Raw genomic sequence first — 16,012 nt, forward strand, 5'->3', positions numbered from 1 at the left:
AAAAAAAAAAGCCCTCAGGTGAATTATTGATGAGAGAGAGAAGAAGAGGTCATGAAGAAATAAAACCCTTTGACGACGCCGTGAGTGCCTCCACCGGCTCCGGCTCGCTCTCTCCTTCTGGCCAGAGCCTCCAGGACGCTCTGAGTGGCAAGCAGAGAGGTGGGAGCTTACCCAAAAGCCGCCGAAATCCTGGGTCTGATATCACTGTCGGTGCAGCAGATTGGAGTGCTCTTCCCCCCCTCTCCCTCTCCCTCTCCCTTTCTTCCCAACAGTTAGGGCACAACAAACCTGCCCAGCTCTCGCCTAGCTGGGCAAACACAAGGCTCCGTGGACAGAGACCCTCACCTTGGATTTGCTCCCTGCACAGACACGCGCTTGTCTTCCCAGACAACTTTTTAAGCAGCTACAAGCCAAGGGAAAACCAACAAACCATTGCAACATGTCTCTTGTTTTCCAAAGCTGGTGGAAGATTTGCRGTTTTGCTGAAAGGCAACATCCAGCTGTGGAGGAGTCTGCAAGAGCGCAGACTCTTCCTACAACTGTGCWTGTATTTCCCTCCTGCATTCCGGCATGACACCTGCACCCTCAGTGTGCTGCCATCGATTCCCCATCGCGCAGCAAGGAGGGAAGCAGCCCTCCAAAAAGTCAGTCATTTACACACTTGAATCACTGAAAGGACTTTATGGAGTCCTCTTCTGAGGATTAATGTTGCYTCATGGTGCTGCCAAATGGTTGCTCTTGGTAATATTTTGATTAGGCACCTTGCAAGCAATGTAGTAGTAGTTTCTCTTTTTGATAAGTGCTRAAAGGGTTGGAAAAATGAGCATGTACCATTGTTTAGTACTCTTACATATTTCTAAATGATTTAAAGCATGGCTGGTTTTGGCTCTGCTTCTAGAGTAGAACTTTCCTGCATCATCTGGTCCCATCATCCTTTGAAACAGTGTCTTGGAGTAAATCTACCCCTCTCCAGGGACTGGGAAAAGATACAGTGCTCCCAGAAGCAGAATAACCTGAATAGACTTTTTTTCCCCACAACAATGACAAAGTGCCCACTGTTTTTAAGAAATCGAGATTTTTAGATAATCTTAATGAATTTCTGTACACATAATGGCTTTGCAATAAATATGTCCCATGTCAACTGTTGGCCAYCAACAGCTCTTCTTGTCCAGAGCCATCTCCACCTGGGTCTCTTTCTCTCCCATCTTTTCAACACAGAGCAGTGAATGTAGGCATAGCTTGCTTACTGCCATTCTGTAGAGGAAGAGCCTTGGAAAACAGCTCACACAGTATCTTAACTTCATGTTACTAACAAATGCTGGCTGTAAATTTTGAGACTAACAGAACAAAGAAATTAAAGAAGCAACAGGAGACTAAGAGGAGTTATAAAAAGCACTGAAGCTCACTAGCTGCTGAATGCAAAAGCTTTCTGTGGGCAAATGTGAGCTGGGATTGGTTTTCAGCTGATCTGGAGAAGAGCAGAGCATCTGGAGAAGGAAGTCCACAGAATTCAGCGAAGTCTTTAAGAAGCCACAACACAGCTAAAAAGGCCTCTTAGCTAGCCAGCAACAAATACAATAGCCTATAAAATTCAGAAATTCACCCAGATGCAGATTTGAAAAAAATCCTATTGGTCAGACAAGYGGTAAAAATGTTTCTGTTTTCTCGGAACACATCAATATCCTCTTGTTATCGTGACACTAACCAAGCTGAATAGAAAAGTCAAGTTGAGAAGCAAAGGGAGAAAAGGAGAAATGAAGACTTGAATTACAACATTCTTCCTTTCATAGAAACTGGATCTGCAGATTAAAAGATTTGCGCCAATGCATAGGAACACCTGTCTGAAGGACTCTTGCAAAACAAAGCAGTTATGAAAACAGGAAAATATTTTGTTCCACAATGTTTTGTAAATAAACACAAATGTATAAATAATTCCACACTATTTCAACATCTCTCCCTTAAAAATTCCCTTTGTACCTCATCCTGCTGCATTTCCTTTGAACAGTGGGCAAATAATAGTAAACACCTGCACACACACACCATACACATATGCACACGCACACACACACACACACACATATATATATGTCAATTTAGATTTAAATTTGAAACTGCTGAAAAAGTTGATGGTTTCATCGTTTGTCAGAGATTCAAAATTTTATAATAATTTCATGCAAATTGTTTAAATCTTTTCTGTTGTGAACAATGACATCAATTCTCTCTATAATGCAAAAATTGGAAAAATAAGAAAATAACCAGAACTTGGATGAAGAAAGCAAATCAAGAGCAAAGATCAGTTTAAGGTCACGTAACACTTGAAAAAGTGCAATGTTCTGAAATACACACAGCTTTCCAGAAATGAGTGAAACAGGGAATCAGAGTTTGAGAAGTTGACTTTCCTATTTCCTTGTCCGCAGCTGCCTTGCCACATAGTTTGCAGATTCCAGCTCTCTCCCTTGAACATCTAAGCAGCCAGAGAGGTGCAGACAAAGTCAAGGGAGAAGCATAACATCTCCCTTGCGTGCGTTTCTCCCAGAGCTGTGCATACATGGCTGTGCATGCAAGTTACTTYATATATGCAACCAAGTTAGTAATTAAGAGTGCAGCTAACTAATTATAGTCGTTTGTGAACAGAGCTACTTAATTTCAGAGCTCGGTCGTGATAAAGTTAAATGCAAGTTAGGAACAAATTTGCACACATTTTTTGCATGCTTGGAACTGGAATCTGCTAAGTTTCAGTAAAATAGTCTTTCTCCCTGATTGGTAAGTAGTATTGAGATTTCAGATGACATTTAATAACAATATGAATTAAAGAGGTGATTAAGATTATTGTGACTTTTTTAACACTAAGCTATTTGCCGGATAGAGAGAAAGCAGCAGAATAAAAGGACAAGGACAACTCTACATAACAATCACCTTAGCAGCCAAGTCCTGTAAGCAGGGAGGAAACTGTGTGTCTAATAAATTTCCTCTGTTCCAGCAAAAGGAAAGCAAAATAGACAGCATCAGTGAAAGTGTATTTTGGGGTAGAAAAGGCTGAAATAAAAATTGGATTTTTCTTGGAAACATTAGTGTAAGTTGCATCAAATTAGCGTTTTCAGATAGTCAAAATCAAAAGCRACAATGTTGTAGGTGAATTCTTCTTTAAACAGTCACACATGGTACCAAATCACAATTCACATGGCAAGGGTGGTAGTTAAAAATTCTTCGGACCTATGGATCAAGCACTTAAATGGAAAACAGCCTGCTATCAATAATTTCCAGGTTTATAAGTGCCTTGTTACAGCTGATCCTGCAAATAGCTCCCTGCAGAAGGCAGGACCTGACCATCAGCCGCAGGGAGTCCCCGCGCTGACCAGTGCGGAGCTGCGAGCCAGGTTCCCACACTGCTCTCAGGGAGATCTGCTCTATAAATATTTTACATAATCCATTCTCAAATCCACACCTAAGTAAACAGAATACAGAGCACAACCACAAAAATATCTGAGCTATATCACAAAATATCTCTCTTTTTTTTTTTTTTAACCAACTTGGGCGATGGAAAGAAAGCTTAAAGGTTTTTAGTAATAATGTTTGTTTAGATGGTTAGTCTGTTTTTTAACTGGTGGAATGAGGGAAGTTTGCTAGGGATGCTGCAGGAAGGACAAGTTTAAAAGTGAGGCTTCCATTTAATTCATAAGCAGCGAGGTTAATGACTGTTCTTATTTTATCGAATAAAGAATTTCTTAGTATTGATCAGGCTCTGTCTAACAGGAATTTTTTTTTTCCTTTAAAAGATAAATGAGTAAAATAAATAGCAACAATGTTCAAGAAYAGAAATTCACTGAGACTAAGCTCACTGCTTCTTTACCTTTCTTRGTATGTAATATAGATGCCTAAAGCCGTGTTCAGATGGAAGCATTTTGCCCTTGCACGGGGAAAGAAGGCATCTGGACATTTCTCTGACAAAGGGCAGAGCCAAGGGAAGAATAAGGAGAGAACACCACGCTTACATTTATATTTTCTTTTACATCTTGGCTTGTAAATCTGCATTATACACAGTTTCCCTATCAATATTGCATGATAGCTTCCAAATATCGCTGGAAAAAAAAAAACATGTTGCTTTGTATAATTACTCATTTGCCTTACAAAAGGGAGACATAATCTACCTCCGACTTCCGCTCTCGCTTTTTGAGTTCCTTGTTTGTGCCTAGAGGCCGTAAGAATTCTACTAACCTCTCAGTAACAGGAGCCCTCTTCCCTTCCCTTCCTTTCTTCTTTATCCTAATTATATTTCCCTTCTGTCAAGTGGAGCTTTCTGTTTGCCAACGTGTAACGTGGTTTTGTGCAGAGCTGGCTGAGGACCCATCAGCCTGCTCACAGAATTAGGAACCCCGCTCAGGTGTAGCTCTTCTTGGCTCTTGGTTGAACTCCTCCTAATGAGGACGTCCAAGGTGAAATGGTGCAGCAGAGGAGGGGGACGAAGGCGCAGAAAGACTRTAATAAAAGGCAGAACGTAGACGGTGATTCCCAAACACAGCACTGTGTGTGTGGAGCTCAGGGCATCCGGTCAGACTTYTTACCATCTTCTGACACTTTTTTTTCAGGCTAAAGATTGTACTTCCTGACCTGGCTGTCATCTCCATCAGTCTTCTGACTCTGCTACAGACTGGTCAGATCCTGCTTTTACTTACAGCCATCTGCTTCTGCACTTACCTCTTTGACGGATGCCTGTAAATACTCCAGGCTTACATTGCTCTACAGAGTCCAAAATATCTAGCCTGGATTTTCATCAGTGCAAAGYTTAGAGCAAAATTTGACCCAGTAGGTTCATTTTACTCCTTCCTAGGTTCTAGACAGGAGTAAATCATTTGCAGCATCAATAGGCCAGTGAATTTTATAATTAACTTTTTGGGGGACTATCCACAAATAATTTAATATTGCTTGTGTTAATTTTTATTCCAAATATTTTGAATAAATCTCTTACTATTTTACATGTTTAAATCAATTTAAGAACACAGTTTTGGTAGACAAAGGCCATAAAATCCACTTAGGTACACTGACTGGCTTTATAAAAGGTCCTGTTATGAAGTAAAATCTAATTCTTGTTTCACTATTGCAGTTGAGTTCTTGAGGACTTGGTTTTTTASTTGCTCTGGTTTCAGTTGCTGGTTTCATTGAGCAACATTTTTACAGTACACTCAGAATGGAGTTTGCAAGGGCTTCAGAAATCTATTGGCAGTTAATTTAGCTTAAACTGTTGAATATACTTTGTGGATACTGTTCACTAATTTGGTGTCAAGGAAACCACAGAAAGATTAGACCCTGAAGCAGTGCAATTTAGTGCATCTCCTTTGACATCAATAGAGGTACACAGATTACCTCCTCTCWGGAGAATTTGTCCCAGATAAATTTCTCATCAAGCATTTTTCATAGCCAAACCCGGTGAAAAACTAAAAATAGCATTGCTGTGGGAATAAATGATGTTAAAAAAAAGTCTAAGATAGTGTATTAAGTGAATTAAAATTTAGATGGTCCATTGGATGTATTGCTTATTTCGTATTTAAAAGGAAGAAAATCTACTTGAAGACTTGTGATGACATTCAGAAACAAAGCCATAGGGAATGGCTTTGCTGTAGTGACATCTATTTAGATGTTTTTAGTGACATCTATTGAAATGTGTCAATTTAAACAGAAGAAAACAACGCCTCTTTTTCATATACTGTAGATTTCTTTTTTTAGTTACCAGCTTTCATTGCATCCATTCACTGCTCTAGTTAGTCTCTACCCTCCATGTAGCATGGATCATACCACGTTGTCCTGCTGTATTCACACACTATTGAAAAATCCCCATTCTAGTCCCTTCTAGTACCCAGTACATTCAAGCCAACTGATTTCTCCCCTCTCGTTTTGGAATAAATATCAGATGGGCAAATATCCAAAGCTGAGCATAACTTTGGTTTGTTTGTTTTGTTCTGACAGTTTCAACATTTCAAAATTCCTTTCTTTTCATTTCATTTTCCATTCTCTTTCATTTGCTTTCCTACGGTTCATGAGAGCTAAAGGCAGGGATGAAGAAAATTTGGCTCTAATTCTTCAAGAACTTTTCTCTGAAAAATCTGAGCTTCTCAGCAGCAATCTTTGATTGGGAATGTGCAAAGGTGCCTCAAACTCATGTTCCAACACATAAGTTATACTTTGCCCTTTCAGAGGCAGTACACAATATCCCATCCCTTGATTCTGCTGTCTTCCTAATAGTACTCATYTTTTAAAAACAATATATAATTAATTGACCTAATATTTTTTGATTCAGAGATCATTTGGATAGCAAATATTATAATCTGAATTTACTTTGTCTTCTAGAATGTATGGGCCTGACTTATGCAGTGTATGTAATTTATGTAACTTAAATCTGTGAAATAGTTAACAGTAAGTGTCTTTTCAGTTCTGACATTTGCAGTTCACAGTTGGTAGTGGATTGGAAAACAAATAAGTGAGTCTTTCAATCAGAGAAAAGAAATGATACTATGCAACTTGTCCAACTATTGAAGCATCATGCATAGTAAATCTTCTACTGTACATGGTGTTTCTTGGAAGGCTTCTTGTGGATTCAGCACTAACTTCACTTTCTCTTGTATTTGCACCATTACCTAAAATGGYCCAGGAGTAAATCCTAATTTTGGAAGTAAGGCCATTATTTTATTGGGGTTTTTTATTATTTATTTATCCCCAAACATCTCTCAGAGATGGGGACACCTATTTCCAATGGCACAGCRTCTGCGGTGGTGGTGCTTGCACAGCACACACCACAGCACGGTTCAGACATGCAGCTCTGCACTAAGACCAATAGTTGACCAGAGGAAGTCTCTCCCTGGTTACACTATGAACAGTTACATACCCTATAAGTGAAGATGATTTTGGTGAACATGTAACAGTTTGCCTTAGTTCTCAGCATATTACAGAACACATGCCTTCAGCAGTCACAGCAATCATATTCTATTTCACTTCTTTAGCTGGAGTAATACTTTTCAGCTATAAGTTTGCAACATATTTAGAGAAAAATATACAGTATGAGTAGTCTAGCCTTTGTAACAGGTGGGAAGTGATTAATGTGGTTAAATATTGTGAGCATTTTCAGTCAAAGCAAAGCAATACAATATTTTTCCAAAGGTTTATTTGGCTCTAGTAGGCCTAACTAGTGCCTTGCCTGCATCTCTCTAAGAGAGACTACTAACAGAAATACATTGTTCTCTTTGGTTAGGTATTTAAAACCTAGTTTAAATGATATTCACATTTGAGCTGTTTGTTTTCCCTGAAAAATGTTCAAAATGCTATTGTCACAGAAATGTTGTGATAAGAAGAACAGTGGGGATTACTTGYACTGCTTTGCTTTGATTTTGTTTGTTTGTTTGCAAAGGGACAGCCATATATAAACAGTCTTTCCCTAGTATGTTAATACTAGAGTCCTCTGAATATCCCTGTTAAAATATAAGATGTGGATAAGGACAAAAAATCCTCCAAACCTGAGGTTTGAATGAAATATTAAGAAAATTGTGCTAGATCCATTCTTCTTTCTCAGCACTCTCAACTCTCTGTAAGGCTTGACACCATACAGGCAATGTTCCTTTGCACTGTGCATGMAAACTACTTCAGTGCAGCAGTATTAAATGACTTTTTCCATCTTCAATGCTAGATCTATTTTTAATCTGAAAAGGGTGCCAGCATCATGGAAGGTAGAACATATTCACTATGTGTCTTGCAAAGCTTGTCTATTAATCCAAAAGGTAAACTCTCATAATTGCTTACGACTAACTCTTTTCATCATTATTACTTAGAGACTCTTGTTAGTGCATGTGATGCTTTACTCATCATGCTGGCTGGAAGCATCCTTGAAACAGTGTTATGTACAATCCAATGCCAGCCAAGACAGCACCACTGAAGCTGACCAGCCAGTGCGCTGGGATACCTGCAGCACTGCAAGAGTGGAGTTAGAAGTCCTCCTTCAAATCCCTTCTAAACTTTCTAAGGAAGGCGAGTTCATCCCAGAGGACCCCCTAGTGCTGTATAATTAACGATACATAGTCTAGGATACCTCATGGCTAAACTGCAGCCACCTCTGGGATGGGAAAAGATCAAGTCTTTTAATAGCATTTTTCTATTAAATTTGAATAGTTTCCCRAACGTATCACTGAGTAAGTTTATCCAGACCTTTCTGGTTCAGTTCAAACAAAGCTATCAAGAACAATAAATATCTATTATCTATCTTTGTGGTAGTAAATGCTTTAAAAATACATAAGGAAAAAAACAGTACATTCATTTCATATTGAAGTAATGTGGCATTTCCGTTCATTCAGACACTTCATTCATTCAGACATCAAACCCACTAATTTCTCACATGGTTGGTGTCTTTCTCAGGTAACATTCTGCAGTCATTTTGTAACCCAATTTCTTAAGGAGATGAGGCTTGTGAGTTCACATTTTATCTGTCTGTCCTCAAATAATAACTTTTGGCAATGTAAAACTCTCTGGCAAATTTTAACCAAAGGTAACCACGCAGTGTCTCAAATTTTCTACAAGTTTCATAAAAAGAGATAACTGGGTAGCAAAGAGATCCTGTGAGATGCAGTCTGGAGGGGAAGGCAGCAGTGTGAGCCAGCTTGTTTTATGGTCGCAGAGATTCCAGACATGAATGAGCCTTGCTTATGAGAAATACTTGATATCAACCATGACATCCAAAACCATGGGAAATCACCTTCACTAATTTCACCCTCATAGAATTAGTTAATATTTTGTTAATATCTATGGGGCTATGAAACCCTCTGTTTAGCACAAGTAAGATCATATCTGGATTGCTGTGTCCAGTGCTGGGCTCTCCAGTGTCTGGGCTCCAGACAGACACGGACTTTCTGGAGCCAGTGCTGCACACAACAGCAAAGGGCCACAAAGATAATTATGGACTGGAGCATCTGTCATACAACGAGAGGCTGAGAAAGATGAGACTGTTCAGTCAGGAAAAGAGAAAGCCTGGTAGGATCTTATCAGCGTGTATACTATATACTGCTAGAGCAAGCGATAAAGAAGGTGGAGTCAGAATCTTCTCTGTGTCCAGTGAAGGACAAAAGTCAACGGGCATGAATTGAAACACAAGAGATTCCATTTAAACATAAGGAAAACATTTTTTACTGCAAGGATGGTCCAGCATTGACACATTGCCCACAAAGATTATGGAGTCTCCACTCTTGGAGATATTCAAAACCCCACTGGACACAGCCCTGAGCAGCTGGCTGTGCTCTGAGCAGGAGTGTTGGACTAGACGGTCTCCAGAGGTCCCTTCTAACCTCAATCACTCTATCATTCTATGTGAAACATCTCTGTTTGAAACTCCCTTTCACTTATTTTTTATGAGGCTATGTAAATAAATACTAGGCAAGACAGAAAAAGACTGAAACAGAGGCCAAAACACTAAGTACTTCCGAAGAGATTATAGCATTTGGTAATCACTCTGATTTCAAAATACTCGACAGAGATGTCCTTCTCAGAGTCTCCCGTTCCAAAATTCTTTTCTTAATGAAACATATGCACAGGCAGTGTTTTGTTTCACAGCTTTATGCATGTGAAGCTAGCCCTCTGACTGCTACAGCTCTCRCACCAGAAGCTTTGGCATTTTCAGCTGGAAACATTGTCTGTCTTTAAACAAATAGCAAAATCTCACTGACTGCATTGGGCTGAACTTTACCTCAGTGGGTGCTCGGAGCTTTTCTACTGGATGACTTCATCAAGATGAAGACTAATAAGCAATTATCTGACTCCCAAAGGATTCAGATTTAAAAAAAGCTTCAAAATAGAAGCCCTTTTTTGTATGCATTCTAGTGCTTTAAGAAGGATGTTAGGAACAACCTTCATGGTAGCCATCTGAGTGTCTCAGAATTCAGCTCACGGGTTGCAGAAATGGASAGACAAAAAGAGATGAAGGATTTAGGTCCTAAAACAAATGCTCTGCTTAATTTTTAGGCATTTTATTACAGAACTGGATCCAAAAAGCAAGTAAAATCAGCACATTCATTAAGACTAGGCACTGGTAGGTGCTTCTGCCTCCTCACAGTCTATAGCCATGACCTTGTCCTGAAGAAAGGTAGATCTGAGTTCTGGCCTCTGTATCAGTGACTGCTCTTTATTCTAGCCAATGAGTTTTCGTTGTAAAAATATACAAACATTACTTGAGATAGAGATTGAAATTTAGATCTCCTCCTTCCACCTGACTGTCCCAATCTCTAGACAGTCATATTCCATGTGCAACTCAATAACTCGACTATTTTGCACAGCTGTATGGGGAAAAGGTGGGAGCAGGGGGAATAAATCACAACCATTTTCTAAATTTCATTCCCTAGGATGTCTGTACTGCACTGTACACCCCCACTGATGTGGCTACAATAAGTCCTTCTAAATAGTAAGTTCCACGTGCCAGAAAAGTGTCACTTAGCTTGGCACACTGAAGACTCCACATGACTGTTTCATCAAATGCAGTGAGAACTGTACTTCGACTTGGAGAGCATAGTCATCACAGTCGCTTTGTCCTCTTGTAGGGCAAGATCAGTAAATCCATAATCAAAAGGATTTTGTTTGTTTTTAATTTTCTTAATCAGCTTAATTCCTGACAACAAAGTGAGACATCAGATTGTTTTAAATGGCAGGATTCCAAATAACAGAGTTCAATTTAAGCATTAATGACAGCAACTTGGGATATTATCTGGGAATTATTTATTGGCTGAGAAAAGTTCCTGTTTTGAAAATGAGTCAAATACATTTCTATTTATAATTACATCATTTCAGGCCAAGTCCAATAGAGCTTATTCAGGAAAACTTCTATGAGCTACAAAAAGAGTTTTGGTCTAAATATGCTCATCTGTATTTGAACTTTGGGGAAAACAACCTTTGGAATTTTTTTCTTTTTTTAGTTAAATGCTTATAAGCAAATGACATCACCATAGTGTATACTACCTATAATTTATCCTTGTACAGGTTAAGCAGTGTCAGATATTTGTGTAGCTATACACGCTGCTTTTTTAAATTGCATGCAGAGACTTAAAATCCACATCTGAAACCTTTTGTCTCATTTGTCTTATTTGTAAAATGAGCGTAAAGAAATATTTACCTACCTTGTAGTTTTCTGTTGTTTAGTTACTGCTGACTGTCCTTGACTTAAAATATTCTCAACRGGTAAAATTCATCCCTGGGCAAACAGGCAGCAAGTGTAAAGCTTAGGTATAATTTGCACTCCCTGCAATCACCTTATTATACACTCAAAAAAGTGCAGTCAGCTTGTTAGATGTATCATGTTAGCTGCACTAATATGCCATGAAGTGAAATACTGAAATTTAATGCTAAAAATATTCTACTTGCACAGACTATTCACACCYGTATGAGTCTGAGCTAGAGTTTTCAGAAAAAGCCTCTCCTTTTGTTGCTACTCCTGGAATAAAATAGATAGCTCAACTTTTAGACCATTCTAATTGGATAGTGACCAGCAATAGTGAAAAAAAAGAATATTTTAATTCACGTTGGTGAGAGGGTTTAAGAGCTGAGCAATTTGGCTGAAAATTTTTTTAGAGTCAGGGAATGAAATCTTGCTTCTACTAATACCCTCAGCAAAACTTCCAGGGAGTGGTGCAGGGCAGGATATCACCACGAGCTCTCTGAGCTGCTCTTTGAATCAGAGCCCCTCAGCACGCCATCAAAGCAGCCCGTAGTTTGAATTTTTTAATGCATTCTTCTTTAAGGTGAGCAGCTTGAAATTGTTTGTGGTTCTTCTGAGTCATCATTAGCAGCAACTTCTTAAGCATAGGAGTATTTTCCAAGAATACTTTCAAGGTTTTTTTAKTTGTTCTACAGCAAGTGCCCAACCGGTTCCCTTCTAGAGTCCCCCTGTTTTTATTCTCTGTCCAGTGCAGGTTTTCTCTTCTCCCACCACCTGTGTTTGCCTTTGAATGGTGTAAGATCAAACTAAAAGACCAGCACACATACATGACTGCAAAGCTTTTTATGCACAGAACACCTTCCACATGACCATGATTTKTATTTATGCTGTCAGGACAAATTAGCAGGACCACCTTTCCTGTCACCTGCCATTCAGGCAGACCAAATGGAAAAGAAATAGGAAAGCTAGAAAACAAAGTTCGGGCAACATCCTAGGATTTASTCGTTTCTTTATTTTGCTGTTGTTGATTTAATTTAGTTCGAATCTTTCCACTCAATCTAGTGTTGGATAATTTCAGCTTTTTATATCTATTTTTTTGTTTGAGTAAACTCTGGGAAATTTCTGCCTCTAGGGGAAAATATTCGTATTTCAAACTGTAAATTCTTGGAAAGCCCTTATAAGTGTTGGTACACACGTAACACAGGCTCCTTTGGGATTTTAAGTCAAATCAGTGACCCATATCTCTACATGTGCTGCATTTCTTATCATGTTTCTCAGAGCAGATTTGAATACAGTGGCAGATGAATAAAGTCAGGGTTTTCCATAGTGGTTCTCCAAGTCTGCAGTGGTTCTCTCAGTCAGTTTTTTTTGCTGAGGATAACTAATGTATAATGTGTGAATCCAATATTATACTTTTATTTTCTTGCCAAAGTACTATATATACTACCAGTACTGTGCATTTTAAGGAAATAAACTATCAAAATAGATTTCTATTTAATTTTGTAGAAAGAAGTTCTTTCACAACTGAGTTGTCAAGGAACAAAATTCAGTACAGCATTTGACTCACAGCCTTATTTCAGATCAACTAAATCTTGAGATTAAGACCCAGAACTCCATTATATAACATTATCATTAAGTTTTCATATGTCATAATGTGCCAAATTTAAGCTTTGGGAGGTTTTTAGGGCAACAATAACCCAGACTGAAAAATACCAGATTTGTTGTTGGTTTTTATTTGTAGGAGTGCTGCCAATTGTATTAGTTTCCACAAACAGGATATTCACCTGACACTTTGACTACAGGTCTATAGGATTTACCTGTCAGTCTCTAAGGAAGGAGTCTATAGAAATTATCTATAGGGAGATTTAGAAGTTAAAATAGCTGGGAATCCTTGCCTATATAAATCATAACAGATGCTGAGGTGTGGCAATTATCATTCTTTACAAATAAATACTATTAAAACTTAGAACTATATTTGACTTTCAAAAACTTGAAAAATCCAGTCAACTACAAAAAAAAAAAAAAAAGAGAGAGAGAGAGAGAGAGAGGAACAAGGTCTCTTTCTTTATTTTTGCATTCAAATCAGGAAATCAGGAGGTCTCTGAAACTCACAGACATTGAGGAAATGGCTTGTTTGAGAATATTGAAACTTGTCTCCTCAGTAAGCTCCTACTCAATAGGAAATCTTCAYGCTCTCTAAAGAGGCTAGAACTTCTTGCCAAGAAGGTATTTGGACATTAATTTTTTAAATTAATGCTCCAGGATATTCACACAAAGAAATAGGTATCGACTACTGTGTAGAATATATTTTTAAYTGGAAGAGGCCATGCTAGCTGAGCTATGAAACAAGTACAAGCTGTTAGATATAATATTAGAGAAAAAAAAGACTAGAGGAAAAAAGTGAGTCATGAAAAMAAAAATTAGTTAAAAGACTTCCCAGGACTCCTGAGCTAAGGTAATGGTAGGAAAACATGAAGCTTATCACGACCATCACRAATGCTGTTCAGGGAAGCAGGGATCTTGATACCATGGAAATGGCACTTGTATTCAGGATTGTCTTACATGATTCACATATAAATGAAGACAGCTCAGGTTTTGAAGAGGAAATGCTTCACATCAAAACATGCAAGTGTTGTTTAGAGTGCACATGTRTGCACTGCATAGTGCACTGTGATATAGAGATACAAGAAAAATAGATAAATTTAATTTTTCTCTTTCAATCAGAAAAGACTAACCTAAGCTGCAATTTCTAATACATATATAGATCTTATTGACATCAATGCCAACCTGATTTCAGCATTCTGATGCTGACTTGAGAAAAATATAGCCAATAYGTTTACTGTAAAATTAAATTCTTGCATTTTTCTGTAAATATTTTTCTGTAAAGCTAGTATTAGGTATACTAATCAGGGATATTAATTGTGCTATTTATTTTTTACTTTATTATATTCCTTTTGCCTCTAAGAGACATGACTACACGTTCTTAACTGGAAGCATAGTCCTGACAACAGACTATTGAGAAGACAAAAGGATGCACTTTCTGTAAAGCAGGTGTTAAGAGTTTTTGGATGCCAGGTACTAGATACCCGAGTGAGACAGATGTTACAGGTTGAGGGGCCTGTGTGCAACCTCTAAATACTTTTCTGCCTGCTTCACTCCACATCCCTACTTCAGGTAGTCTCTACCTGATACTAAGCAGTGTCTMTATATAACAAGCAGCTGCCTGAAAATGATACGAAGCATACTGAATACAGACTCTTTAGATCCTCTTCCTCAAAGATCTTTTTAGAAATGTCAGGAGATGAGGGATGGATTTTAAGTATATAAATTAAGCTGTGAGGTCCATTGGCATTCACAGCCAGGTTTGTTTCTTATGAGACGCAGTTAGAAGAAAACTTGCTTCTTTACTCATCAGCATACTTGCTTGACACTTGATACCATTTCCTTGCAGTTATTGCTCATTGACCAGAAACAAAGTGCCACCCAATTAGCACACCTTTTATCTCAAAGTAGCAGGTGGCCAGAGCACTTCTTTAAGAGGTTGTTACAAGGTTCGAAACTTTTCACTCAGGATTCCACTCCTTGAGTGACAACTCAAATTAGAGATGAGAACTCACATCTTAAAAGACCACTTATGATTTCTGCTCGCTTCTTTGAAGGTGTGTGCACCTGCCCTGAGGAGCAGATGTGAGGTTCCTAAGGGAAGGGAGCACCTAAAGCCTAGAGGCAAGCAGTGGCTCGGCTGTGTCCCCTTCCCTCAGCAGGTGTATCATGGTTGGTGTGAAAGAGACCTCTCGCCTTTGCAATGACGGCCACACTATCCGCAGGAACACCTTTTCTTGCTTTTAGCATCGGAGTCATGGCATGTCAGAAGTTCTCTCTGTTATTGTTGTAACTTTTGGATTTAAGTACATCTAAGCCTTATAAAGTAAGGTCTAACTACTTTTAGTACTTAAGTCAGGGAGAGTGTTCAGCATTTTCATCAAAGGCCRAAAATTCTTGAGAACTGGGTAGTCAGATCTAAAATAAGTCAAGTAATACACTTTGCCTCAAATAGAATTGTTTTCAATACCAKCAGAGAAAATGCCAAATTTTAACAGTGGCCTTGCAGAACTATTTTCTGCTTTCATGGTTAAATACATCCTTTTTTGTTTCTGCATTTATAGACTTCCTCTTCCTTTCAAATTTTTGACCTCTAGATAATTATTCTAATTAAAAACATGGAAAATCCAACAAATACAACAAAAATATTTTCTCTTTTGAAAACCGTGAATAATTATCTCCAGTATCCATTACTTCAATGCATCATGACAAGTTTTTATTTTGCCTCTCTGATATTGCTCTCTTCCTGCCAACGCAAATCTCATATATTGATTTATTTCTATAGTATTTTACCTGAATCCATGACATCAGCCATAAAAAAGCACTGCTTTATTGTACTATTTTGGAGGGGAAAAAAAAATCTACCCAGCCAGATACTTTCTCRATTACATATTAAAGCTGCAATGCGTTAAAGGCTGAAGACAAACATGAWTTTTTGCTCAATATTCTCATCTGTGGGTACAGCTCTCAACTTCATTATAAAACTTATGAAATATTATCTGGAAAATTACTGCAAAAATAGTAAAAAATTAGATCACCATGAAGACGTTTAGTCATTGAGATTAATAGTTACAGCTCAGTCAGAAAACAAGAAAAAGATTAAAAGAGACTTTACAAAATATCAAGAATGTTTCCTTTCTAAATGCAGAASCATCTCAACGTACAAAAGCACATATATCAAAAAAATGAGGACAAGGCTTACAGGTCATCTGTGATTCTACAGGTCAAATACCACTT

Source organism: Rhea americana, unplaced genomic scaffold (assembly GCF_003343005.1).
Source record: "Rhea americana isolate MKP2758 unplaced genomic scaffold, rheAme1 scaffold_4, whole genome shotgun sequence".
NCBI classification, from domain to species: domain Eukaryota; kingdom Metazoa; phylum Chordata; class Aves; order Rheiformes; family Rheidae; genus Rhea; species Rhea americana.